Source organism: Petaurus breviceps, unplaced genomic scaffold, assembly GCF_028583685.1.
Source record: "Petaurus breviceps papuanus isolate PSGF00001 unplaced genomic scaffold, PetGlider_PUasm1.0 37, whole genome shotgun sequence".
NCBI lineage: Eukaryota > Metazoa > Chordata > Mammalia > Diprotodontia > Petauridae > Petaurus > Petaurus breviceps.
In genome coordinates this window covers 70,384,641-70,404,918 of record NW_027186296.1, presented here as the reverse complement: position 1 = coordinate 70,404,918, position 20,278 = coordinate 70,384,641, and the positions used below count along the sequence as shown (strand labels likewise).

Genomic DNA, 20,278 nt, shown 5'->3' with positions numbered 1-20,278 from the left:
TCTCTGTCTCTGTCTCTCTCTCTCTCTCTCTCTCTCTCTCTCTCTCTCTCTCTCTCTCTCTCTCTCTTTCTGTGTGTGTCTCTCTCTCCAATGACCATTCTGCATTACAAATGCTGTAATGATCCCAAATATTTGCGGTACCTTTCATTTAGTTCCACTTTCATCTGAAAATATAACAAAGAATGAGTTATAGGGGGTAGGTAGTATTAAAAATAAAAAAGTCTCCCATGCAGCAACTGGTTTATTTGGTACCATAAATATTGCTAAAACTGACAGCATCCATAGGACTCTTCTCCTTAGCCTGTGTATTTTTTATGTTTTAGAAAAAGCAAGTCATAAGAAAATTTTCCTTCCTCATCTGCAATGGGAATGACCTCAGAGAGTTAGAATGTATACAGTGCCAGGATTGTCCTGCTGGTGTATGTTAGCTTCCCAGATCAGATGTACTCTGAGTAACACTAGCTAAGGTCTGCCAGGATAAAAAACACAAAGCATTTGTCCCACTGTGAAAGGGAGAACCTTTGACTCCAAAACTGAAACTACTTTAAAAAAGAACATCTAAGAGCAGCTGCTTTCTGATTGGTGAATTTACAGAATCCTAAAGGATGGTAGTTAATGGAAATATACTTATGTTGTAGAGGAAGGCACTGAACTAGCAGGTGAAGAATGGGACTGAGTCCACTTCACTACACATCTCCGAGAGATACTTTCTTCATCTGTGAAAAGAGAGGGATGAGAGGCAATATAACACAATGGAAAGACAACTGGATCTGGACTCAGAGAATCCAGGATTGATGCATGGCTCCGTCATCCACTATCACTTAAATTCTCTTGGCTTCAATTTCCTCAATTACAAAAAATGAGGGGAGTCAGAAAAGAAGATTTCTAAGATTCTTGTCAACTCTGGCTCTATGATCCTAGAATTAGGTGATATTTGAGGTTCTCTTGAAAATTGCCATTCTGTGATTCATTGAAGTATCAGCTCCTAGTGACTGAATTTTATGTGGGTGCTTACATAGGCATTGGACATGGCCTGGGTATGCAAACACACCATTGGCTCTTGCCCTAAATTTGGAGAAGGGGTTCTTAATTTTTACTTGTGGAATGGATTCCTTTGGCTGTCTGGTGAAGCCTATGGACCCCTTCTCAAAATTATGTTTTTAAGTATATAAAATAATAATGCTGCATTTTTTTTTAAAGTTTTCAGATTCAAGGCTAAGAGCTATTGCCTTAGAAGAAGGGAAGGAGTCAATGGGAATGTTCCTCCATGGTGTATTGGTAGACCCAGCCCATGTTCTTTGTATTTCTAAGTGTACATTGAAAAGTGAAGGAGCACAGGTACTCATGGTCCTGTTCAATTCAAGGTGAAAGGCTGGACTCTTGCTGGGTGTTGGGAATAAAGGAGTGTCCATGACTTATTATTTGCAAATGAGATGTTAATCAAAGCAATAAGGACTAAGATGGCCAGGAGAAAGGGTAGAGCAAAGCCCCAAGTATGGTGCCTTCCCAAAATCAAGCAAGGTGAGGGGCCAAGTAATGAAGACTGGCATCTATAAAATAAAACACACATACCAACATGCCAGCATATTCAGGGAAATTTGATTTGACATTAGTACCAATATTTTCCCACCAAAAAAAAAAACCCCTCATTTGGGACTTTGCCTAATCCTCATATACAATATTTCACATTTGTAGCCTTTTCCTGCTTATGAAGCAGGAAACATTTCATGGTCCCCTGGGAAACATCATGAAGGAGAATGGGTAATATGTATGTGTGCATATATTCATGAAATATTTTCCTTTGTTTTCCTAAAATAATGGATATGAAAATATTCTATAAACTGTAGAATATTCTACAAATGGAACAGGTTATCATTTTCCTATATTCAAATTATTTTAAATACTTATTCTTCCTTAGCATTTTATGTTGGGTTTTGTTTTTGTTTTGTTTTGTTTTTTACGAAAAGAAAAAAGGTGGAAGAAACAAAGGGTGGAATTAGTGACATTTTCACTTTTAACGCTTTTGGTTGCTTGAGTTCAATATAGCAAGAAATGACTAAGCATCTATTATTTGCAGAGCATGACTGGAAAAAAATAGCATTTTTGGTATGACTACAGGCTCTTGTTGGATATTTGCCAGCCTTCTAAGAGGCCACCTGACAGAGAGAAAAGTACTACAGAAAGGGCAGCTAGGTGGCACAGGGGATAAAGGACTGGGCTTGGAGTCAAGACTCCTCTTCCTGAGTTCAAACCTGGCTTCAGACACTTGCTAGCTGTGTGGCCCCAGGCAATGCACTTAACCCTATTTGCTTCAGTTCCTCATCTGTAAAATGAGCTGGAGAAGGAAATGACAAACCACTCCAGCATCTTTGCCAAGAAAGCCCCAAATGCAGTCATGAAGAGTCTGAAACAACTCAACAACCACAACAAAAGTCAAGTGACTCAGGTTTTAATCCTAGTTCTGATATTTCCTAACTAGGAAAGTTACTTCATCTTTTTAAGTCTCACCATTCTCATCTGTGAAATAGAGATAACAGTTTGGAACATCTTCCACATAGGATTAATGTGAGGCACAAATGAAATAATGCATGTGAAAATCTTTTATAAGAACAAAGTTCTACATAAGTCTAGGCTATTGTTATAATTATATTGGCTACTAGATCAGAGAGCAGCATGAGGTTTGCTGCATGATTTGCTCTCAAAATGTCAGACAAATGTTGAATTTGGGCGGGGCATAAAGTTTGAGAAGGAAAGTATTATGAAATCAGACTGAAAGTCAGAAGCTAAATTTTGGAGGACTTAAATACCAGACTACGAAATGTGTGTTTTATTCTAGAGTCAATACAGAGCTAGAAAGACTTTTGAACAGTGGGATGACCTAGTCGAACCTGGACCTTAGGAAGGTTATTTGGGTAGCTTTCTTAAAGATGAGTTGGAGAGAGGAGAGATCTGAGGTCAAGAGACTAATGTGGAGGCCATTCTAATAATCTAAAAATGAGAGCAAGAATCACGATATAGTATGTGTGGAGAGAAGGGGCTACATAGGAAAGATAATAAGGACATCAAACTGACTGAGAGGACTTGAGGACCAATTAGATTTTGAGGATCTAAGGGGAGAAAGAAGAGCCAAGGATGATTTTGAAATTTCACACTTGGGTGTTTGGGAGGGTGGTGGTACCCTCAGCAGGAATAGAGAAGTCTGGAGGACATTAGGACATTTATGAAAGAAAATAATGAGTTCTTTGGTAACATTTTGAGCTTCAGATGCTTCCAAGAAGAGTTGTCTAGCAAGAAATTAGAAATGTTGAGACTAGAGTTAATGAGAGAGTTTAGGGCTAGATATATAGATGTATAATTTAGGAATTATATTATAAAGATAATAAATGAAATCATACAAACAGATCTTCAAGGGAGAAAGTATAGAGGGAGAAAAATAAAGAGTTCATAACCCATACCAATGAAAGCTTGAGTATTGAACTATTTTAAACAATTCACACTATTTAGTTAAAGTTGAGCTGATTATGAACTTTACAACCATGACTTGGTATGTTTGATAATAATCACTACCAATTTATTTCTCTTCTATGAGGTAACTGGACCATAGTGGGCTTCTCAAGTGGCTAACTTCTAAGAGGCACTTGACTTTATCCTGATCAAATGATTGACTCCTAGAGTATAGCTTGGTTCAAAAAAGTTGAAGCTCAAAGCCTATTACCACAGAATGCCACTCAAAATATTATTTGTTGTTCTTTCAAGGAAATAAAAAGTTTATTATTTATTTATCAAAACCCAAATGAGATTTTTGGGTTCTTTTTTTTTTGTTTTGTTTTGTTTTGGTTTTGTTTCACAGGACAAAAGTGAACTAATTTGGAAAAAGAAATAATTAAAGAGTCATGTAAAAGTGGGATTCACTAAAATAGCCAAATCAGAAAGTGAATGGTTATTTTTGTGGCCAAAGTTAATAAGAAAAAATGAGTTAACAAATTATTCCAGTTCTGAATTCAAATCCCAATAATATGATATAGTAAAGCATTGGTCTTAGAGTCAAGAAAACTTGAGTTTAAATTCCATCTCAGATACTCGTTAGCAGTGTGACCCTGACCAAATCAATTAGTCCTTCTGAACTAATTTCCTCATGCATAAAATAGCAAGTAGCCTCATAAGAGAGTGGTTGTGAGGATCAAGGAAGATAATATATATATAAGAAATATATTTCAAACCTTGAAATACAATATAAGTGTTAATAAATAGTTTCATGAAATGGATTGAGTTAGCATAAATGGGCTGCTAGGTGGCGCAGTGAGTAAAGCACCGGCTCCGGAGTCAGGAGGACCCGAGTTCAGCTCTGGCCTTAGACACTTAACACCCACATAAAAAAACCAGCCATGTAACCTTGGGCAAGTTACTTAACCCCCAATTGCCTTCCAAAAGGCAGGAAAAAAAAGAGTTAGCAGAATTGGGGGGGTGGAGCCAAGATGGTGGTGTAGAAGCAGGAAAACTCCATATGCTCCCTCCATAACCACCTCAAATACCTATAAAAAATTACTCTAAACAAACTTTAGGGATACAGAACCCACAAAGTGACAGAGAGAAACAAGCCTCTCACTGAAGGCAGCCTGGCAGGTGGACAGGAAGGGTCCATTGCAACCCACTGAGAGCAGAGCCCAGGCCTGGTGAGCCTGGGGTTTTAGCCTCAGGGCACCCCTACCAGCCCCAGCAGGAGCAGACCTCAGGAGAGTGGATCACCAGTAGCTGTGGTGGTTTCCAGAAATATCAACACATAAATGCCAAAGACAAAGTGAGAGGTCAATGTGGACTTTGTGGGATCAGGGGGTATGGGAGTGCAGTCTGGCCTCTGCCCCCAGAGGGAGAAGTGGCTGAGGTGCAGTGGTGTGGCTGCTTCAGAGCTCCTGGCTTGCAGATTGTAGGGGAACCAAGAAACCATCCTGAGGGGTAATCTCTCTTGATTTAAACTACTTGGATTTTGATGGCTGTCTAGGGTGGAGGTCCTGGGATGCATGACCAGATTCCAGAGCCAGTGGGGGCTTCTGAGAGGGCAGCCAACTAATACCTCCAACAGCTGTGAAAATCCCAGTGATCTGGGACAAAGCTCTCATCTCTGGAAGAAGAGTTTTACTGTGACAAAGAGCTCAAAAGTCAAGTAATTGAGTGGCAACATGAGCAAGCAAAGGAAGCAAAGCAAGCACAGCAATCCAGCTTTGGATTCTTTGGTGGGGGGGGAGTGACAAAAAGGATCAAAGCATGGAACAGGAGGAAGACAACAAAGTTGGAACTCCTGCACAAAAAGCTTCCAAGAAAAATATGAACTGGTTACAGGCCATAAAGGAGATTAAGAAGGATTTTGAAAACCAAATAAGAGAAGTGGAGGAAAAATTGGGAAGGAAAATGAGAATGATGCAAGAAAATAATGAAAAGAGATTCAACAATCTGACTGAAGAAAGCAACACCTTAAAAATAGACTAACTAAAATGGCAAAAGAGGCTCAAAAAGCCAGTGAGGAGAAGAATGCCTTAAAAATCTGAATTTGCCAGATGGAAAAAGAATCTCAAAAGCTCACTGAGGAGAATCATTCCTTCAGAATTAGATTGGAGAAAATGGAAGCTAGTGGCTTTATGAGAAAACAAGACACTATTAAACAGATCCAAACAAATGAAAAAAAAAGAGAAGGAAATGTGAAATATCTCACTGGAAAAGCCACTGAACTGGAAAACAGATCCAGGAGAGATAATTTTAAAATTATTGGACTAACTGAAAGCCATGATCAAAAAAAGAACCTAGAAATCATCCTTCAAGAAATTCTCAAGGAAAATTTCCCTGATGTTTTAGAACCAGAGAGCAAAATAGAGGTTGAAAGAATCCACCAATCACCTCTTGGAAAAGATCCCAAAAAGAAAACTCCTATGAATATTATATCCAGGTTGCAGAGTTCCCAGATCAAGAAGAAAATATTACAAGCAGCTAAGAAGAAACAATTTGAATATTGTAGAAACACAATCAGGATAACACAGGATCTGGCAGCTTCTACACTGAGGGATCAAAGGACATGGAATATGATATTGCAGAGGTCAAAGGAGCTGGGATTAAAACCAAAAATCATCTACCCAGCAAAACTGAGTATCATGTTTCAGGGGGAAATGAAATTTGGTCATTCAATGAAATAGAGGACTTTCAAGCATTAACCAGTGTTGAATAGAAAATTTGACATTCAGATTCAAGAAGCAAGAGAAGCATGAGAAGGTAAAAAGGGAAAAGAAATCATAAGGAACTTATCAAAGTTAAACTATTTACATCTCTACATGGAAAAATGATCATTGTAACTTATGAAACTTCTCAGTATGAAAATAGTTGAAGGGAAATATAAATGTGTGTATGTATATGTATATACGCACACACAGATACATACATATATAGGAGGGTATATGGGCATATGAATACATATGTGAGTGTGTGTATATATGTACAAGTATACATAGACAGAGGGCACAGTACCAATTGAATAGGAAATGATGATACTTAAAAGGTGAAACTGAGAGGTGAGAGAGAAATATAATGAGAGGTGATGGGGAGAGACAGAATGGGGAAAATTATCTCACATAGAAGAGGCAAGGGATGAGGGTTACAATGGAAGGGAAGAACAGGAAGGCAAAAGGGAATGAGTCAACCTTATTCTCATTGAATTCAGCCTAGGGATGTGTAATGCCATGCACAGAAGCTTTCCAGAAGAATACTACTCTGAACAGCTTTTAAGGTTCTGATTACACAGTATAGTGATCACTCCATTTATTCCATAACAAATCAAAGCAAAACTTTCACAGAAAATCAAAGTACAGCATTCATAATATTACAACTTATCACATAAAATCACAATATAATCGTCACAACATAGTTTCAAAGTCAAAGTCTTCCACTCATGGGGTAACTAAGTTAACTCAATCAGTCCTTTGTTCAGCAATCAATTACTAAGTATCATACAGAAACCTCTCCATCCCTAGGTCACTAGTAAACTACAATTTCATTATTACTCAGCACCCAGGGAGGGGTCTTTTCATCTTGACTTGGGGCCTGTTCTCAGATTCCCTGGATCCCCTTCCATGGTCCCAGATTCTACCTGGATTCACCAGACTGTCACCTGGGTTCAATGGCAGACAGCTCCCAGTTCCTTGTCCAGCTCTCTGGGCAGGTCCTGCTCCACACTGAAGTTCACAGGGTCTAGTCCATGTCAGATCCTTCACCATTTCTGATCCAGGGAATTCAAGACTCAACCAAGCCACAGACAAAGTCTCAGCATCCCAGTCATGCTTCCTCAGTCACCTGGGCTCCTGGCTCCTAGCTGCTGGCTCTGGGCTCTGGGATCCTGGGCTCCTATTCAGAAAAAGCTCCACCACCACAAGTTTTCAGGAAATTCTGGCTCAGTTCTCCATTCTCTCTTCTGTAGCTGCTCTGCCACCAGATGCTGGTCCCAAGAAATTCTGGCTATGCTTCTCTGGGGCTTTCTTATATACACAGCATTAGCTACTTCCTGTTTCAGCCAACCCCTTCTTGTTATGTCAGCAACAGGAGACAGGAGTTCATACCTTCTGTTTCCCCAACAGAGGCTTGATCAGTTACTGAGTGTTAAGTACCTGCTACCTTTGCCAACACAAAGGGATCTTCAAATTCAAAATTACATCACCATTACAGGAGGGAATGACATGTACACTAGATAGGGTATCTTACCCTACAGGAGAGTAGGGGGGAAGAGAATGAGAGAGGAGATGATGGAAGGGAGGGCAGGCTGGTGGGGAGGAAAGTTGGAAGCACCCACTTTTGAAAAGGGACAGAATCTAAGTAGATAATAGAACAAGTGGAAAGTGGGATAGGAGGGAGGGAAACATAGTCAGTCTTTTACAATATATCCACTATGAAAATGTTTTGCATAGCTACACATGTACAACCTATATTGAATTGCTTATCTTCCCAGTAAGGGTGGGTGACAAGGGAGGAAGAGAATGAATCTGGAATTCAAAGATTTAAAATAAAATGTTTAAAAAATATAAAAATTTTTTACATGCAACTGGGAAATAATATATATAGGCACTGGGGTACAGAGATCCATCTTTTCCTACTGGAAAGCTGGAGGGGGGATGAGGGAGGATATAGGAGAGAGCAGATTGGGGGAGGGGGTATACCATGGGATCACTGTTTTGGGGTAGTGGGTAAGGGAAAGACAGGAAGAGAATTTGTAACTCAAAATTTTGTGGAAATGAATGATGTAAACTAAAAATTTAATTTAAAAATAGAGCTAACACAATTGTTTTTTAATTCTATATTCATCACCACATGTGTATTCTTTGACTACTTACTTCTCTGAGCTTTACCTTCCTTTTCTTCAAGATGAACTAGTTGAACTAGTTAACCTAGGAGCCATTAACTTATTTTTTTTTAATATTTTGATAATAGTATTTCAACATAATTGACTCCCTTTGTAATCCAATATATTTTATTTTTTTCATTTAAACACATGACTTTAAGAAGTGGGTTATAGACCAGATTTTGGATAGAATCTGTGACACAAAAAAGATTTAAAAAGTCCCTGGACTACATGGCCTGTGCAATCTCTTTCAGTCGTTGTTCAGTCTTTTTAGTCATGGCTGACTCTTCATGACCCTATTTGGGGTTTTCTTGGCAAAGATGCTGGAGTAGTTTGTCATTTCTTTCTCCAATTCAGTATATAGATGAAGCACCTGAAGCAAACAGGGTTAAGTGACTTGCCCAGAGTCACACAGCTAGTAAGTTGCTGAGGCCAAATTTAAATTCAGGTCTTCCTGACTCCAGGCCTATCCACTGCACCACCTAGCTGCCTTAACTCTATAAGATTTGTTAAAACAAAACAGATGCAAGAATCCATGGTTTTCCATTTCAAATCCCAACTACAATCCCATTTTATACAAGAACATCTCTTCCTGATCCCCCTTGACTCTTATTCCTTCCCTCTGTTGATTATCTCCAACCTATTCCTGTGTGTAGCTTGCTTATTCCTAACTGTTTGCGTGTTGTCCCCCTCATTAGACTTCGAACTCCTTGAGAGCAGGGACTGTTTTTTCATTTGTTTGTTTGGTTGGTTGGGTTGGGTTTTGTTTTGTTTTGGTTTTTTTGCTTTTGCCTTTATATCACCAGCACTTACCACAATACCTGGCACATAGCAGGCATTTAATAAATGGTTGTGGACTGGCTGGCTGTTGATTCACTACCTGTTCTCTCAAGTATGGTTTGAATCTACATCCTCAAACATAGATAGAAGACAGTAGTACTAACAGGAAGCAAGATGGAGAAGACGAGATAAAATAAATAAGAGGTAAAGAAATGACTAGAAGGGGCAGGTAGGTGGTGCAGTGAATAGAGCACCAGCCCTAGAGTCAGGAAGACCTGAGTTCAAATCCAGTCGCAGACGCTTGACACACTTACTAGCCATGTGACTTTAAGCAAGTCCCTTAACCCCAATTGCCCTCCAAAAAGCAAAAAGGAAAAAGAAATGACTAGAAGTATAATTTCTTCAAATGATTTTGAGAGTCAAAGATGAACACGGATCCTGTTTGCATTAGGACAGGTTTCTTAACCTGATGTTCACAGATCCCATCCCCACTCCTAAGAGGTCCATGTGTGGATTTCATGGAAACTTTGTGGAGAAAAAAATACATGTTAATTTTTACTAACTGCTATATGAAATTTAGGGCATCTAGGTGGTACAATGAATAAGAGTATGGAACCTGGAGTCAGGAAGACTCAAATCTATGAGTTCAAATCTAGCATCAGATGCTTACTAGCTGGGCAAATAACTGACCCTGGGTAAGCTGCTTAATCCTGTTTGCCTCAGTCTCCCTATCTGTAAAATGAGCTGGAGAAGGAAATGGCAAATCACTCCAGTATCTTTGTCAAGACAACCTTAAATGGGGTCACAAAAGAGTTGGACAAGACTGAAACAACTCAACAACAACATGAAATTTAACATGTCCTTCAATTATTTAAGGGTCTGTAGGCTTCATCAAACTGCCAAAGGGAGTTTAAATGATGTTTAAAAAAATGTTAAGGACCTCTGCATGAATCTACTAATTACAAGTGAAATGCACATGGATAAGCTCAAGAAAAGCAGGACCACTGTTCTAAAACACCCTTACTTAGGAAGTCCTCAGGTTCAATGCTTTTGTTATAGAAAACACTGTCTCCAGCACTTAGCAGTAAGAGTTAACAGAAATCTCCAAAGAGAATTGAAGAGCTCAGTTTCAGTAGACACAGTGAGGAAGGGAAAGAGTCCAATATCCTAGGGGTACTGTGTGGTACCAAAGATTCTTTCAAATCCAATTAGTATATACAAAATGCCTGTTTGTTTCACTGCCAGAGGACAAGATGAAAGGGCTGCAGATATGCCCTTCCACTGGTTTATCGGGGAAAACAAAGCCGTCCTTGAAAGAATTAAAGAATTGTTTTAAAAGGAAAAGAAAGAAGAAAAAGGATGTAAGGAGCCAGAGAGTGATCCAAATGTCCTAGAGATAAGGAAGGGAAGAAGGACCCCTGAATCACTGAAATCAGAGAATAAGTTCAAGGACCTTCCTATAAAGAAAGAACTGTATTTTCTGTAGAAGAGGAGGAAGAAGAGGAGAGTATGAGGAGGAAAAGGAGGCAGCTTCTCATACTCTGTAGAATGATCACAAACATTCATAAATAGGTCCAGAAGAGAAGACAGTAATGGTGAAAGGGAGACAAAATGAGTTAGTTGTGTTTGGTGACTAGCAAAAGAGGAGAAGAGAGGTCATCCTGCCCTGAACCATCAGAAGATAGACTGTCTTCCTGTGGAGCCTGTTTAGGACAAAGATTCTTAACCTTCTTTTTATCACAGTCCCCTTTGGAAGTCTGGTAAAAGCCTTCTCAGAAAAATGTTTTTAAATGCATAAAATAAAGCGTAAGATTTACAGGGGTAACCACTTATATTGAAATATGCTTATAAAAATATTCTTTTAAAAAAAAAGTTTGTGACAATAAGATTGAGTTCACCTGATCAAGATCATGGTAACTAACCTACTAAAACTGATCAATTCTGACTATGATTTTCAACTTTTGCTTATTCATGTTGGGGGCAAAGGATACCACCAGAAGAAACATAGAACACATCTCTAGAGGTTGTAATATTCTGGGAGGGGAAGTAAAGACTTGAAGGGTGCTTTCATCTTGTCTTCTGCTTAAAAGTAAGTGACCAAAATGAAAAGGGAAATATGGAACTCATTATTCAATCCACAAATTAAGTACCTACTAGTACCAGGCACGATGCTTTCTTGACCTTGATAATACAAAGACAAAAATGAAACAGTTCCTGCCCTCAAGGAGCTGACATTTATTGAAATAAACAACTTCTCAAGTAGGTAGTACTTGAAAAGAGGATTTGAATTTCTGCACTAGACCTTCAGATACAGGAATGTCATGGTCCTGACCAAGGATGGAGTAGATCTAAAGGTGGCTAAAAATGATATATTTTCCTGCAGACATGCAGGTAAACAAAACAAAAGGTATTTAAACTGGCAACGGTAGAGAAGGGATGATATGTATTGCTCACCAAGTCACACATTCCATGAAGAGAAAGGAATATAACATGGGAAGTAGAATAACAGTAGAGATAACCAGTAATTTACAGAAGATAATATCCACAAGAAGAGAAATAATAATACTCATGGCCTCAAATGAAGAAAGAAAACAACCTAGAGTTCTTAGCATAAGGAGATATTTGTGATTTCATAGGTATCTTTGAGGTTTGGTAGGATATAACCAATAACTAAAATACAGCAATTAAAAGTATATTTTATAGTAATTTACATAATCCTTATGCCACCCCTAAAAATAAGTGTAACAACATAAGTGTATGTTTTATAATAATTTACATATTCTTATGCCATCCCTAGAAGAACTGAATTTTCCTAAGAACAGGGACTGTTTTTTATCTTCATATTCCTAGTACTTCGAATATAACAACACTTCATAAATGTTTATTGATTTGAATGGAAGCAGCTGGGTGACACATAGGATAGAGTACTAGAGAAGGAGTCAGTAAGACGAGTTCAAATATGACCTCGGACATTTACTAGCTATGTGACTCTGAACAAGTCACTTAACCTCTCTTAACTTCAGTTTTCCTTCAGTTTCAGTATTTGTGTATATTGTGTATTCAGTTTCCTTCAGTTCTAGAGATCGTAACAGCTTCAATCTCTTAGGATTGTTTTGAGGATTAAATGAGATGATATTTGTAAAGTACTTTGCAAATCTTGCTGTATGATAGTACAATAGCCAATGCTGGCTATTGTTATTAATTGAACAGCAAAGTTAACAAAATGCCCAAATTTCCCAAATGGCTGGAACAATGGCTGAATTTAATAAGATGACATTGGATAGAGATAAGGACAAAACCCTACACTTGGGTACAAATATACATATCAAAGTATAGAGTAGTTTGAGACATAGAGAGCAGTGTGTGATGGGGAGTGGGGAAGATTTCCAGGTTTTACTATAATGCATTATTAGTATAGCGTGACATAGCAGTCAAAAATGTGGTGGAATTCTGTGAGGACAGGCATCATGTCCAGAAGGATGGTTATCATCATCTTGCTAATTTTTTGTCCTGGTTGGGTCATATCTGCACTCTCATGTTCAGTCCGAGATGCCCAGTGTTAGGACGATCATTGGCAAATTGGATCATAGCCAGAAGAGAGTTGCCAGGATGTTGAGGGGGTTCTAGATGGTAAGTAGGAGAGATAATTAGCCTGGAGAAGAGAATCTTGGAGGATACAAGTGGGGTTGGGGAGGTCATGCTAGGTGTCTTGAAGCAGTCAAAGAGCTGTCATGTGAAAGACTTATTAGATTTATTTTCCTTGGCCGGAGAAGATAGAACTAAGAACAATGAAGAGGAATTAGCTCTATCTTGGCTTGATATAATGAAAATTTTCCTAATGATTTGATTTGTCCAAAAGTGGGAAGGGCTGCAATGGAATGTAATGAGCTTACCATCATTGCCAATCTTCGAGGAGGCTGGATAATGACTTGTACAGTTTGCAGAATGTACAATGTACAATAGTCTGTTCTTGTTTACAATTGAGTTTGACTACATAATTACTTAGTTTCCTTCCAATTTGATATTCTATAATCCTTTGCATCTATTCTGTATCCTAGGACCATTTCTTTCTATGCCCTTCCACCTACTCTCTCTACTTCCTTAGTCAATTAATTAGTAATAAACAGTTAGCCTTTAAAAAATGCTTTATGGTTTACAGATTACTTTATAGATATTATTTCATTTGATCTTCACAACAACCTTGGGAGATAGGTGCTAGTATTATCCATATTTTATAGATGAGGAAACAGAGACAGAAAAATGTTAAGTGACTTGCCCAGGGTCTCATAGATGGAAAGTATATGGGCTTAGATTTCAAGGAGCTTACATTCTATTGGAGAGCTTTTGAACAACATATACATATATAGGTATTTTTTTTTAATTTGAGGTAATTTGGGGAAAAGGCACTGGCAGCTAGAGGAAATCAGGAAACACTTTATCAAGATGGGAGAGGTGTGGCTAGAATAAAGTTTGAAAAACATCTCACTGGGGTTCTTTTTTGTTGTTATTCAGTTATGTCCAACTCTTCATAACCCCAGGGACCATAGTGTCCATGGGGTTTTCTTAGCAAAGATACTAAAGTGGTTTGCCATTTCCCTCTCCAGTTCAGTAGGGCAAAAAGTTCACTCAGCTATTACATGTCTAAAGTCACATTTGAACTCAGGTCTTTCTGACTCCAAGCCCAGCACTCTACCCACTGAACCAGCTAGTCGCTTCCACATTGGAGTTCTAGTAGACTGAAAACTCAGTAGGAGTCAGCAGGGTGATATGACAGGTTTAGTTAATTTCCAGAACTCCAATGGAATCTTTTTGGATCTCCATTTGCTTTCTAGCACAACTCAGATGTGAGCTCATTTCTTCATGATGCTATAGAAGAAACTTTGGTCAAGTGGAATCTTCCATATTTCATGGTAATTATTCTCCTAGAATCATAGAGTTGGAGCTCAGGTGTATGGGACTTTAGAGGGCATCTAATCCCAGAATCACATCATCTCTTAGAATCAATCGATAAACAGCTATTAAATTCCTACATTTCAGGCACTGTGCTAAGTGCTGGACTTAGAAGGGACTCCTGAGTTCATACATCCAACTCAGATGAGGACATAATTCTTCCCTTCAATGTAACCAAAAAGTGATCATCTGTTCTGATATTGAATAGTTCCATGCTTCCCATTACTTTGATACTCCCTCCCCTGGTGGTGACTACAACCTGTCTACACCTTCTATTCTGTGCAGCTCTTGCCCGCATCTTTTTCATAAATCCATTGTAGAAGAACTGTCAAAAGTGTTCTTATAATCTTCTTCAGATGCTAACAAAGCACTCAGGCTAGCTCTGGGTGATCCCCTACTCTTGATACATTAACTAACCAACCTCAATTTCTAGCCATATATTCTTTGATGTCTTTTAAGCTGATTCTTCTATGCAAGTCTTTATTGGCAGGAGCCATCTCCAGTCGTCCTGATCTGTATCTTGCCACTGAACCCTGATGGCTCCAGAGGAAAAGATGAGGCTGGTGACCTTGAACAGCTCTCCACTTAAATCCAACTCACTTGCATGTCATGTATCACCTCCCAGATGTCATGGTCCTGTTCAAGAACAAAGGACAAACAGCAACAACATTATTGGCAATTCAATAAACAAAGAACATCTAATATCCTAGAGGCTGCTTATATATGCCTTTGGATTCTGTGTCACTTGTAAAAATTCAGGTGTTATGTTTGAAAAAGAATTTAAATGTATTACATTACTCTATGGTCTCCTACTATACCCAAAGCCTAAAAATCCATATCTAAGATTTAGGTTGACAGATCTACATCTGTTAATTTCAGACTAATATGAAAATGTAGCAGTCAAGAGGTCCCAACCAGATCAAGAATTATAATTCTGTGATCAATTTACATAATTCCATTTGAAAGGTCTATAAAAATAATGATGATGATAGCATTTATATAGTGCCTTAAAGTTTGCAAAACATTTTACAAATATTATCTTATCCAATCTTCATAAAAAGCCATGTAAGGTAGGCACTATTATTATTCCCATTTTACAGATGAAGATACCGAGGAAGACAAAAGCTAAGTGATTTTCTCAGGGTCACACAGCTATAAATATTTGAGGCTAAATTTGAATTAGTTCTCTGAAATCATCAGTCTTCCTTACTCCAGGTCCAGGGCTACTATTACACTGTGGTAATTCAACAAACAATAAACATTAAACGTCTCATATGTTTATAACCATCACCCATCCCTGAGTCATTTGAATAATGTGTGGTATTACATTAAAAAAGATTTTTTAAAATCATCATAGTACTTAAGGGTCTCACATCATATGCAAAACCTAAAAATCCATTTCTAAGATTTAGATTGGGGAAGTTAAATGGTGCAGTGGACAGACTTCCAATCCTAGAGTCAGGAAGACTCATATTCCTGAGTTCAAATATGGCCTCAAAAATTTACTAGCTACATGACCCTGGGTAAGTTACTTAGTCTCTTAGCGCTCTAGACAACTCTCTAAGATTCTGCATTGGCAAAGAAAGTTTCCTCATCCAAGGAGTTTTCTCTACCAATGAGGAAGGAGACACCTCCTAGAAGGGCACTGTGGTAAAGAGTAGATGGCCTAGACCCCAAATTTCCCTGCTTATCACCTCAGAGAAACGAGCGAAGTTGCAGCTGATCAGTTGAACTCTTTGAAGCCATATTTGGTACCCATCATCTTACTGTATATTTTTAGCCAAGTGAGGTAAAGTTAAGGAGTCCTACTGCAAGGGAATCTCTTGGAAGCCTCAGATTCCTAGGCTCTTTACAAGAAACAAGGAAACATGGCAAGCTACATTCTGTGAGAACAGGAATTTGCCCTTCAAAACCAGCCAAGACTCTGATATTTGGCTACAAAACTGAGACAGACGAGATAATTGTCAGAGAATTTGCTTTGCTATTAAAGCAAGATTCTTCCTCCCAAAGCCAAATGATTTTAACTCCCCTTTTCCAGAATACACAGCATCTGTATCATGTGGTTAAGGAAAGACAGAGGTCAATGAGAAGATAGCCATCATTGATCAGAAAACACTGAAAACCTCTGGGAAACTCAAAAATCCAGAGATTTTCAATAGAGACAAAAATGTGCTAGAAAACTAAATGAAAACTGCCATAATTACCTCAGCTATGGGGTGGGGGTGGAGAATAAGCATTTTTAAAGAATCTACCATGTGCTGGACACTTCACACATATTATCTCATTTTATCTTTATAACAACCCTATGAGGTAAGCATAAAAGGAAAACAGTAAGAGAAATATATTAAGGAAAGAGGCTTTTATTTCTCTTAAAATCCCCGCAGGGCCCAGCCTATCAGTCAGCAATAACAATAGCTAACATTTAGATAGTGCTGACTATGTCCCAGTACAATTGCTAAGTACTTTGCAATTGTTATCTCATGTGATCCTCCCAACACCCCTAGGAGGTAGGTGCTATCATCATCCCCTTTTTACAGATGGAGGAACAAAGGCAAACAAGATTAAGTGATGGGTCACATAGCTAGTAAGTGTCTGAGGATGGATTTGAACTCAGGTCTTCTTGACTTCAGACCCAGTCCTCTAGCTACTGCACCACATGAGTGTTTATGATAAGCTTATTCTGTGCCAAGCATTATGCTAAGTGCTGCTGCTGCTGCTGCTGTTTGTCCTTCATTCTCAAAGATGACCAATGACATCACAAGCAGGATGTCTTGACTTGCACATGAATTAGATAAGTGGGGCAAAGCTGTACAAAGTCATCAGCCTCTCTCGCTCTCTTCCAGAGTCATTAGAGTCCAGTGATGAGACAAAGGTCAAGATGACCGATAGTGGCTCAGGTTGCAGAGAGGTCAAGTGCTAGGAGATAAAAAGAAGGGCAAAAACAAAGTGTCCGCTCTCAAAGGGTTCACGTTCTAACAGGAAGAGACGACATTCCGAAAACATTGCAGATACATGCACCGGGAATGGACGGTGATCTCGGGGGAAGGGCACAAGGCAGGAGGAAAGGGGATGGATGAGGAGACTGGGAAAGGTCTCCTGCAGAAGAAGGACTTGAGATGAATCTTGAAGGAAGAGGTTGAGGTAGAGAGACAGACAGACAGACATAGAGGCAGACAGACAGACAGACAGACAGAGAACATTCCAGGAATAGTAGACAGCTAGTGAATAGGCGCATCTGGGAGAGGCAGTGTTCTGTTTGAAGAACAACAAGACCAGGGTTCCTATAGAGAATTTGGAAAGAAAGTTAGAAAACTGAAAAGGTAGGAAGGGGTCAGGTTACAAAGGACTTTAAAATGTCAGAGGATTTACATTTGATTCTGGAAGTAATAGGAAGCTAGTGGGGTTTTTTGAGGAGAGGGTCAGGTTTAGACCTGACTTTTAGGAAAATCACTTTGACAACTACATTGAGGATGGATTGAAGTTGATGCATACATAGCATACATAGTATACATAGCAGTTGCTTGGTAAGTATTTGTTACACTCACATTTACTTCACTTTACAATCACTTTCTTCACCTTTTATAAATTTTTATAAAGTCACCTTTTGAAGCAAAGAGTCTTATGCCCATCTTACAGATGAGGGAGGTACCCTTGACATGCCCAGTGTCACTTAACTAAAAATTAGTGGAGCTGGGACTCAAGTAAGCCCAATCCTGGCTGTTGGTTAAGAGTTAAGGCCCTAGATCAAGATTCAGAGTTTGAAGAGAACTCTTGGGCCATGTAATCCAAACTTCTCATTTGACAAATGAGAAATTGAGGCTCGAAGAGTTATACTTTCTTGTCCAAAATCACAGACATAGTAGTCATCAGAGTAGTTTATTTTATGTAACAAGTGTTTTCTTTATGTTGTTTTTATTGGCTCACTTTGTTACTAAAGCAAGGAAAAATACAGCAAAGACAGACAAAAACAAAAAAGAAAAACTGGAGATTGCTTTTTCACTCTTTCTTTGTCCGGTGATTATGATTATTGTGCCATGTCAGAAAAACAAAACAAATCAAAACAAAACATTTGTGTGGGCATCAAGAGCCCGAATTCTAGTCTTAGTTTTTTCTAGTCTTTACCAGCATATTGGCCTTAGACAAGTCATTCATTTGCCTGAATAAATCCTACGTTTTTTTTCATCTATAATATTAGGGACTAGGCCTAAATGATTCCTTAGCTCCCCCTGAACATACCATACCATAAGATACAGGGCTACATGATAATCAAATGAGATGAGGGATATTGAAAGCATAGTACTGTGAAAATGGTAATATGCTCTACACATGTAGGATGGCATTATAAACAGAGGTCAGAGAAAGCATACTAGAGTGGACAGAGTGTTAGATTTGGAATTAAAGGGCCTGGGTTCAAATCCTGACTCTTTGCTACTTGCATTACCCTAGACAAGTCATGATATTTCTATAGACCTCTTTCCTCCTCTTTAAAATGAAAGGTTGACTAGATTAGGTCTAACTATGATCCTACAATCTCCCAAACCCACTTCTTTGTCTTTACAGGGACCATCCCCTGGTCTGGAATTTCACATTTGCCTCATGGAAACTTCAGCTCCTTTCTAGACTCAGTTTAAGGACCAGCCCCTTCACCAGACCTTTCCAGATACCCCCAGACATCATCCCCCAAATTGCTTTTCATTTATTTTGTATGTATTTTGTACTTAATTGTTTGTATACATGTTGTTTCCAGCAGTAATGATCCCTACCCCCACCCCCAAAGTAAACTTGAAGACAGGAACTGTTCATTTTTGTCTTTATATTCCCAGAGAGAAACATGGTGCCTAGCATACAGCAGGTGTTTAATAAATGCTTTTCATTGAAATGGAGACCTAGCATTATAAGCTGATTCAAAATTTACTATATTCTTTCCCTCTTCTGGCAACCAAATTTACATTCCCAACTACAACTTGGATTATTTTTTTCCTTTGTTAGTTTTGTAAATGCCAAAACTAAATGAAGATTCTAGTGGAGAGTAAGGAAGAGAAACGGTTTTCTTCAATAAACTGTAATGATTCTTTCTCAAGAATCCTCCTCTGGTGGACAGAAGAGAGCAGTGAGTTATTGCTGATTCTTTTTTCTCCCTCACTCCTCATGTCTGATCGTTCACCGAGTTAGGACCTTGGCAATGCATCTGCTTCATTACCACCTCCTTTTTTCTGAACTTTTCCAGAAAAAGTCTTGTCTAGGAAGAACACAGACTTTTTTGAGGGGTAGGGCTTTTTGGAGGGGGTAAGGCAGGGCAATTGGGATTAAGTGACTTGTCCAAGGTCACACAGCTAGTAAGTGTTAAGTGTCAGAGGCCAAATTTGAACTCAGGTCCTCCTGACTCCAGGACCAGGATTCACTAAGCCACTTCGCTGCCCCAGAACACAGTCCTTCTCACCAGGTGCCATGTTGGAGAAGCCTCTGCTTGGAGGCCTCACTCTCTTGACTGGTAACTGCCTGCCCAGACTCATGTTTCAGGAGGGGCCTCAGCAATGCCCCACTTCACTCCCATCTCTACTTTCTTCCTACTTGCCACCCTCTCTGCAAGTACTTTCCTCCTCTTCATGGTGTAAACTCCTGGTGGGTAGAGACAGTCTTGTTTATCCCCAGTGCTTAGCTCAGTTCCTGATATACACTAAGTGCTTAATAAATGCTTCCTCTATCTATTGATTCTTAGGGTGCTGAGAGAGGAAGACTCAATCACTGTCTTCACTTATGAATAAAATAAGTATGCACACAGGGATTTGTAGAGTTCCTTTGGAAGGAGGACCATAATCAAAGAGAAATATGTCAACGTTCGCTTTTTTGGCTCCTCTTATTTTTTCTTTTTAAAATTTTTATTCATTTTGAGCTTAAATACAAAAAGACCCAAAAAAGTTTCCATGTACACAGCACAGCATAAAAAGCAGATTCAACATAAAACCATGAATTTCCATTTCTCACTGTTTACTTTTTTTTGAAAAACCATGTAATAAATACTATACATCATTTTCAAAGCTACTAAGCTTTTCTGTGCTTCCTTCCAAGTTTTCTTTTGTTCTCTACTGTGCAATTTTCTTTCTCCTTCCCTTTCCGCCCTACAGAAGGCTATCATCTGACACAAATATGTGTATTATATATGTAAAATTATACTAT

The 20,278-nt window shown here is 38.8% G+C and overlaps 1 long non-coding RNA gene across 1 annotated transcript in view; it reads left to right on the top strand.

Moving 5' to 3' along the window:
* LOC138168610 (uncharacterized) overlaps positions 1-19,444 on the top strand; it is a 38,734-nt gene extending 19,290 nt beyond the window's left edge. The window contains exon 3 of the long non-coding RNA XR_011170156.1: positions 18,662-19,444. This is a non-coding gene — a long non-coding RNA (uncharacterized lncRNA). The remainder of the gene's footprint in view (positions 1-18,661) is intronic.
* Positions 19,445-20,278: the final 834 nt, after the last annotated feature.